An 8,129-nucleotide genomic window follows, 5' to 3' on the forward strand; every position below is an offset into this window, starting at 1 on the left:
AATGAGTTCATGGGTATAAAGCAGAAAATGTTAGTATGAACTCCTTACTCGCTTCTCCTCCTACTAACGTCACCTGTTGGCCTTTGTAAATCTTGAATTTGAGCCTGGATTTGAGCTGTTTACAGCCTGCACCTCCGGAGAACTCAGGAGCCTTCACTCCAGTCAGATGCATTTAGTAATTTTTCTGCTTCAGGGTCAGCTCCCTCACGTGCCAGCTCTGGCCCAACACCTGTGTTCAGTTTTATCAGGACAGAGCCACGCCCCTTGTCCACTGTCTGCTGCGCCTGAACCCTGGTGACAGGCCAGGAATTGAGTTGCTTGCCTCACTCCACAGCCAGTGTTCATCCTTTGATTCAGTTTCTTCGTCTGCTTACTGTTCTGTCCTTACTGATGCCTTTCCTGCTCAGCCCTTCATTTCAGTGGTCAGCGTCTGGGCTTTGCCCTTGCCGTCTACACCAGTCTTTCATCACTTACCTAGTGAACAGAACAAAGTGCTGCCTTTGGATTTATTCCGAGATGGGTTATATGTGCTTAAAGACGAGGACCACTCAGCTGACGGAGTTTCATACCACCTGAGATAAGGTGTTGGGTGGTTCTGTCTTATTTCTCCTGTACAGTTCTCTGCTTGTTAACCGAAACTGAGATCTTAAAGCACGATTCTAAAAGCTTTATGCGCATTAACTTTCCTTCATGGCAGTTTTATGAGATGGAAGGCTGTCCTCATTTCACACATGGATGAGAGGGTCACAGAAGTTAGTTTTGACAAAAGGTGCCCAGCTAGCAAGTGACAAGAGTTGTGAAGATTAACTTTTCAGTATTTAAAGAACAATGCTCAGTGTGTAAATGCTCAGCTAATACCAGCTGCCAACATCAGTAACTGTTTGTTACTATAGTACACTCCCAATCAAATCCTTACGGTGTTTATTTTTTCTTATAGTTTGTCAGTTCGGTGCCAGGGTAGAGCAATGAGTGGAGACTATCAAACGGTGAGTGTTCAGTGGCCAGTAGAACAGTAGACATGTTACAGGCGCTGTAGTAGGCAACGCCAGATAGTGAACAAGATAGCTTGAACACAGACCAGTGTGCGTATGAGAATCACACTTGACAGGATTGCAAGAGCAGTGGCTTTTGAGGGCTCATACTTGCTCCTGGGCCCACCCCCAGCTGGCTGCTCGCGTGATCATTGGCAGAGTTCTGTCGTTGCAGCAGAGGTCACATGGCCTGCAGACCCCAGCATGTTTATTCTCTGACCCTTATAGATAAAGCTTGCCGGCCCCTGAAATAGATTAGTGAAATGGAGTAGAATCCAGGAGTAGACCCAGAGGTACATGGTGAATTGATTTTCAACAACATTGCCAAGGCAATTACACAGGGAAAGGAAAGTCTTTTCAGCCAGCAACTGGTTATCTGTATGGGAAGAAATTAATCTTGGGTCCTGTCAAACACCATATAAAAAAATTAATACAAAATAATTGATGGGGGACTCCCTGGTGATCCAGTAGTTAGGACTTAAGTGTTTTCACTGCTCAGGGCCCGGGTTCAATCCCTGGTCAGGGAACTACAAGTCCCCAAGCCACGTGTCACAGCTCCCCCTCCCCCCACCCAGAAAAAAACAACAGATGATGGGTCTAAAAACATAAGCATTTTCATAAGCTTCTAGAAGAAAACAGTGATATCTAATTAGCTTTGCGATGGCAAAGAATTCTTAGGACACAAATCACAAGGGAAAAGAAATGAGGCTGCCCTCAAAATGAAATTTTTCTGCTCTTCAAAATGAACAGGTTAGACTCTGGACAGCCAGGACAAGAGTAACCTCTGTGAGTCTGACAGAGGACTCCCATCCAGAAAATAGAAAAATGCAACTGAAACTGAGGTGAAGTGGAACCAGTGGGAAAGAGATGAGCACATCATCACCAAGGAGTTACGCAAGTGACCAATAAGAATATGAGCGGTTGTGTCGAGTCACTAGGGAATGCAAATTAAATCACAGGCAGTTACCCTTCCCCACCTGGTAGAAGGGCTAAAACAGACCAACATTACCAAATACTGATGAACATGTGAAGCCAGTAGACTACATGTTCACAAAAGGTATAGAAGGATGCTTCTTTTCACTTCGTTCATGATAACAAGATCGAAACCATGTCCAACAGTGGGGAAATCGGCAAGCGGATTATAACATGTGAGGTCACAGCTGTGCCCGGAGGTCCGTGCAAGTGGGAGGCTGAGGACCGCTGAGGCTGGGTGGGCTCCTGCTGAGCTGTTTCAGTTGTCCAACTCTGCGCCTGATGGACTGTAGTCTCTCGTGCTCCTCTGTCCATGGGATTCTCCAGGCAAGAATACTGGGGCGAGCGGGGGAGGGCTGCCATGACCTCCTCCAGGGAATCTTCCTGGACAACGCTGGATGGACTCACTCGTAAAACAAGTGGGAAAAGGGAGCCAGCCTCTGTCTGGTGGAGCAGCGGGAACCTCAGTCTGGATCAGCCTGCCCCCACAGAGGGCAGGGTCCCCTACACAGAGCAAGCACCTCAGATATGCAGAGGATACCGCCCTAATGGCAGAAAGCAAAGAGGAACTAAAGAGACTCTTGATGAAGGTTAAAGAGGAGACTGAAAAAACTGGCTTAAAGCTCAACGTTCAAAAAACTGAGATCATGGCATCCGGTTCTATCACTTCATGGCAAATAGATGGGGAAATGATAGAAACTGACAGACTTTATTTTCTTGGGCTCCAAAACCACTGTGGATGGTGACTGCAGCCATGAAGTTAAAAGACGCTCCTTGGAAGGAAAGCTACGGCAAACCAGACAGCATATAGAAAGCAGAGCTGTCACTTTCCCGACAAGGGTCCGTATAGTCAAAACTTTGGTTTTTCCAGTGGTCACATACAGGTGTGAGGGTTGGACTGTAAAGAAGGCTGAGCTCCGAAGAATTGATGTTGAACTGTGGTGCTAGAGAAGACTTTGAGAGTTCTTGGACTGCAAAGAGATCAAACCAAAATCAATCCTGACTATTCATTGAAAGGACTGAAGCTGAAGCTCCAATACTTCGGCCACCTATGTGTAGAGCCGACCCATTGGAAAAGACCCTGATGATGGGAAAGATTGAGGGCAGGAGGAGAAGGGGGCCGACAGAGGATGAGATGGTTGGGTGGTATCACCTACTCAATGAACATGAGTTTCAGCAAACTCTGGGCGATGGTGAAGGACAGGGAAGCCTGGTATGCTGCCTATCCATGGGGTCATAAAAAGTTGGACAGGACTGAGCAACTAAACAAAGACTAAGGATGTTTAGGAGGCTCAAGGAGAGAAACAGAGACACAGAATGAAGAGGTTCCTCCCCACCCAAAGAAACAAAGTTGTTGTAAACAAAGTATCAGAAGAAGAGGGGAAAACCAATCAGAACTCTTGTAAATGAAAAATACAGTCAGTAACATTTTTTAAAAAGTTGGTAGGCAAGATCAGCTGTGGACATAGGTAGAGAGCTGATGGTTAGAAGATAGATCTGGGAACTTCGGCCAGAACCTTGCATGAATGATGAGAGAGCTTGCAGGGCTTGGTGGATGGGTTGAGGCTATAACATGGGCTGAGGAGAGTTGCAGAAGATTGTGGAGAAGCAATATTTGAACAAATACTAGCTGGTCATTTCCCAGAATTAGAAAAGACACAATTCTTAGATTGAAGTTGTATTTGGAATTCTAAGCAGGATAAAGAATAATCCCTTAGCACTTGCTCAGTTGATTTGAAAGAGTATGCATGGAGTATCCTTGAGACAAAATAGCATTTTCTGGAAAGTAAATGAAATTTGTTGGTCTCATTAAAGAACAAATGGATGACCAAAGGAAAACAGGTCTGTGATGATTATATAGTTGTGGGAGCATGGAGGCGGGGGAAGCACACAATAATATACACCAGATGGGATGGACCTTGTTAATAGAATGAAGAATAAAAACCATATGATCTCAACAAATGCATAAAAAAGCATTTGACAGGGTTCAACATCCTTTCGTAATTAAAAAGCTCTCAACAAATTGAGTATAGAAGGAACGTACCACAACATAATCAAGACTGTATATGACAAGATAGTGATTCCATTTCCTTCCAATTGTTATTGTTCAGTCGCCCAGTCATGTCTGACTCTTTGTGACCTCAGGGACTGCAGCACGCCAGGTCTGTCTGTCCTTCACCATCTCCTAGAGTCTGCCCAAGCTCATGTCCATTGCATCAGTGATGCCATCCAGCCATCTCATCCTCTGAGGCCCTCTTCTCTTTCTGCCCTCCATCTTTCCCAGCATCAGGGGCTTTTCCAATGAGTCAGCTCTTCACATCAGATGACCAAAATACTGGAGCTTCAGCTTTAGCATCAGTCCTTCCAATGAATATTCAGGGTTGATTTCCCTTAAGATTGACTGGTTTGATAACTTCTGATAAATACCCAGAATTGGGATTATTGAATCATATGGTGGTTCTATTTTTAACTTTTTGAGGAAGTTGCATCCTGTTTTCCAAAGTGGCTCCACCAATTTCCATTAACAGTGCACAAGGGTTCCCCTTTCTCCACATTTTCACCAACATTTATTATCTCTTGTTATCATTTGATAATGGCCTTTTTAACGGGTGTGAGGTGATATCTCATTGTAGCTTTGGTTTACATGTCTCTGATGATTATTGATGCTGAGCTCCTTGCCATGCACCTGTTGGCCATTTGTATGCCTTTGTAAAAATGTATATTCAGGTTCTTCGTCCACTTTTTAATTGGATTATTTGGGAATTTTGCTATTGAGTTTATGGGACTTCCCAGGTGGCACTAGAGGTAAAGAACCCTTCTGGCAGTGCAAGAGATTCAAGTTTGATCCCTGGGTTGGAAGATCCTTGGAGAAGGGAATGCAGCCCACTCCAGTATTCTTGCCTGGAGAGTCTCATGGACAGAGGAGTCTGGCAGCCTTCTGTCCATGGGGTCGAAGAGAGTCGGGCACGACCGAAGTGGCATAGCCTGCATGCATGCATGTGTGAGTTCCTTATATGTTTTGTAGATTGATCCTTTATCAGATATATGGCTTACAAATATTAATATACTTTTTCTCACTTGTAGGTTGCCTCTTCATTTTGTCACTTGTTTCTTTTGCTGTGCAGAACCTTTTAGTTGGATGTAGTTCTGCTTGTTTACTTTTGCTGTCAAAATAAAAAATAGTCATAAAAAATATTTTATGATTTTGGTGTCACATCCAAACACTTAGCAAAACCAGTGTCAAGGAACCTTGTCTCCATGTTTTCTTCTAGGAGATTTTCTTGTCAGGTCTTCCATTTCAAGTTAACGTTTGCAAGTGGTGGAAGATAGGAGTCCAGCGTCTTTATTTGGCACACTTCTATTTTCTTTCATCACCTTGCCTATGTTGTTCGTTTATCTAATGAGCACCCAGTGTTGTTTCTCTGAATGTAGTGTGTTGTTTTTTCTCTCTTGCAAATTTCAAGATATCCGCTTTGACTTTTAGCAGTTTCTTTATGATGTGCCAAGGTTTGAGAAACTGGGGGTGATTATTTCTTCAGGTATTTTTTCTGCCTGTCTCTTCTCTTGCATCCCCTCTCCTCTGCTGCTTTCCTCTCCTGGGATTCTAGTTCCTTGTGTGTTGGACTGCTTCATATCCCACAGAGCCCATATCTCTGGCTGTCCCTTGACTCTCGGTCTTTTCCCTCTGTGCTTTTTTGGTTAATTCCTATTGACCTCTCTTCAAGTTCACAAGTTCTTTCTCCCACCATCTCCTTTTGAGTCTGTCTAGTGAACTTTTCATTTATGTTATTTTACTTTTGGACTCTAGAATTTTCATTTGATTCTTTTTTGGAGTTCTCTTTTCTCTGTTGAGATCCCCATCTGTGTCCTCATTAAGACCATGTTTTCCTTCAGCTGTCTGATCGTTTTAAAACTTAACTCCTTGAACATATTTATAATGGCTGTTTCAAAGCCTGTCTGCTAAATCTAACCTCTGGGTCCATTTGGGTCCGTTTCTGTTGACTGCCTTCTTCCTGAATATGAATCACAAGTTCCTGTTGCTTCATATGTCTAGTTAGTTTGTGTTGCTAAGTGGACAGCATAGGTAGTGTTTTATAGCCACTCTGGAGTCTGTTACGTTCTTCTCAAGATGGTCGGGCGTTAACTGGACAGATCTGAAACTGTAAAGTCTCTCTCCTCCATGGTGTGTAGCCGCTGGCATTTCTGCTCAGCCTTTTCGCTTCCAGCTATAGCTTTTGTGGCTTGCCCTCTGCTTCTGCATACTTAACGGAATTTATACTCAGATTTGGAGGCTTAGCCCTTCTGTAGCTCCCTTGTCTGGGAACTTGACACCCAATTTTTCAGCAGCTCTACCAGTCCACAGCCTATCCTATGACATTTCAAGCCAGTAAGGCTTCAGCTTTCTGTCGCTAAGCTCTGTATGTATAGATTGGGGAATATATCTAGTCAAAAGAGAAGACTCATGAATATCACCCAGAGCGGGAGTGTCTTTTAAGGGTAGATGCCTCTTGCATGTCTGTCGCATATCGCTTTTTTTTCACTGAGGTCCCTTAGAGCTCTGCTATGCGTGTCTGGTGTGGTGGTCATCTCGGGGTCTGGGCAGAGTGTAGTCTTGTGGGTGGGGCTCACCATGCAGCTTGTGGGATGTCAGTTCCCCACCAGGAATTGAACCCAGACCATAGAAGTGAAAAAGCCAAGTCCTAACCAGCCACTAGGCACCAGGGAATTCCCCTGGGCAGAGTTTATACTCAGACTCTGGGTCTCATTCCCTTCTGCTTCCAGGATTTCTCCCCTCTGTTTGCAGCTTCCCTGTCATCCTGAGCTGGAAGGTTGTGACTTCCCACTGCCGTGACTGGAGCATACCGCATTGAGGGGCTGGCCCTTTATGCCTGGCTGCGTTGGTCACTGGCCGTGGCCACCCGTGGGCAGGATGCAGAAACGTGATTTCCATCCGCCGAGGGCATGCCTCCAGAAAAGGGGCCGTGCTGAGAGGTTCACCGCCAGCATCCAGAGCAGCAGCTGGCCTGGCCTGGTAGCGTGGATCCGGGCGGCCCCGATAGCAGGTCACCCCTGGGTTCCCCATCACCCTCCTTTCTGCTCGAAGCCTGACATGCTCTCTAAACTCAAGGGATGTCTCTCTGAAACACCACCCCACCCCACCCCGATTCCAGGCCCCTAAGAGACCACCATGGAAGGCTTGCTCAGGGATCTGTCTTCCTGGTCAGATGCCTCTGTCCCAGGAACTGTCACTGGCATCCTGCCTCAGGGATGAAATTACACGCTGGCTTCTGTTTGGTATGATCCACTCAGACACTGCCCTGCCCCTCAGAGCTCCTGCCATGCCAGGGTGGATGGAGAGATGATGCCCGCAGAGCAGTCAGTGAGAGGTTTCCTTGAGGGAAATTTTATTCTACTTTTTGGCCATGCTGCGTATCTTTTAAGGGATCTTAGTTCCCCAACCTGAGACTGAACCCGTGCCCTCTGCAGTGGAAGCGTAGCATCCTAACCACTCCACCCTCCAGGAAACTAGATCCCACATGCCACAACTAAGAGTTTACATGTTGCAACAAAGACCAAAGGCCTCAAGTGCCCAAACTAAGGCCTGGCACAGGCAAATAAATACATAATTTTTCTAAAAGCCTATTGGATTTTAGGGCCTTTCTTTTTCTTTCTTTCTTTCTTTTTTTTTTTTTTATTATTTATCTAACAGGGAGTGACATGATTTTGCAGAGAAAATAACTGTCTGTGTAGATTGGGCTGAAAGGTTAAATCTTTTCCCTCTGATTATAGCATCGATAGTGGCTCAGATGGTAAAGAGTCTGTCCACAATGCGGGAGTCCTAGGTTCAATCCCTGGGTCGGGAAGATCCCCTGGAGAAGGGAATGGCAACCCACTCCAGTATTCTTACATGGAAAATTCCATGGACAGAGGAGCCTGGTGGGCCCCAATCCATGCGGTCACAAAGAGTTGGGACACAGCTGAACAATTAACACATGCATCTAACAGGGAGTGACATGATTTTGCAGAGAAACAGTTTGTGTAGACTGGACTGAAAGGTGAAAGCCACTATGAAATAACTAATAAAGTCTTTTCCCTCTGATTACAGCAGCAATGCAAGTTCATTAT

This window comes from Muntiacus reevesi, chromosome 5, assembly GCF_963930625.1.
Source record: "Muntiacus reevesi chromosome 5, mMunRee1.1, whole genome shotgun sequence".
NCBI classification, from domain to species: domain Eukaryota; kingdom Metazoa; phylum Chordata; class Mammalia; order Artiodactyla; family Cervidae; genus Muntiacus; species Muntiacus reevesi.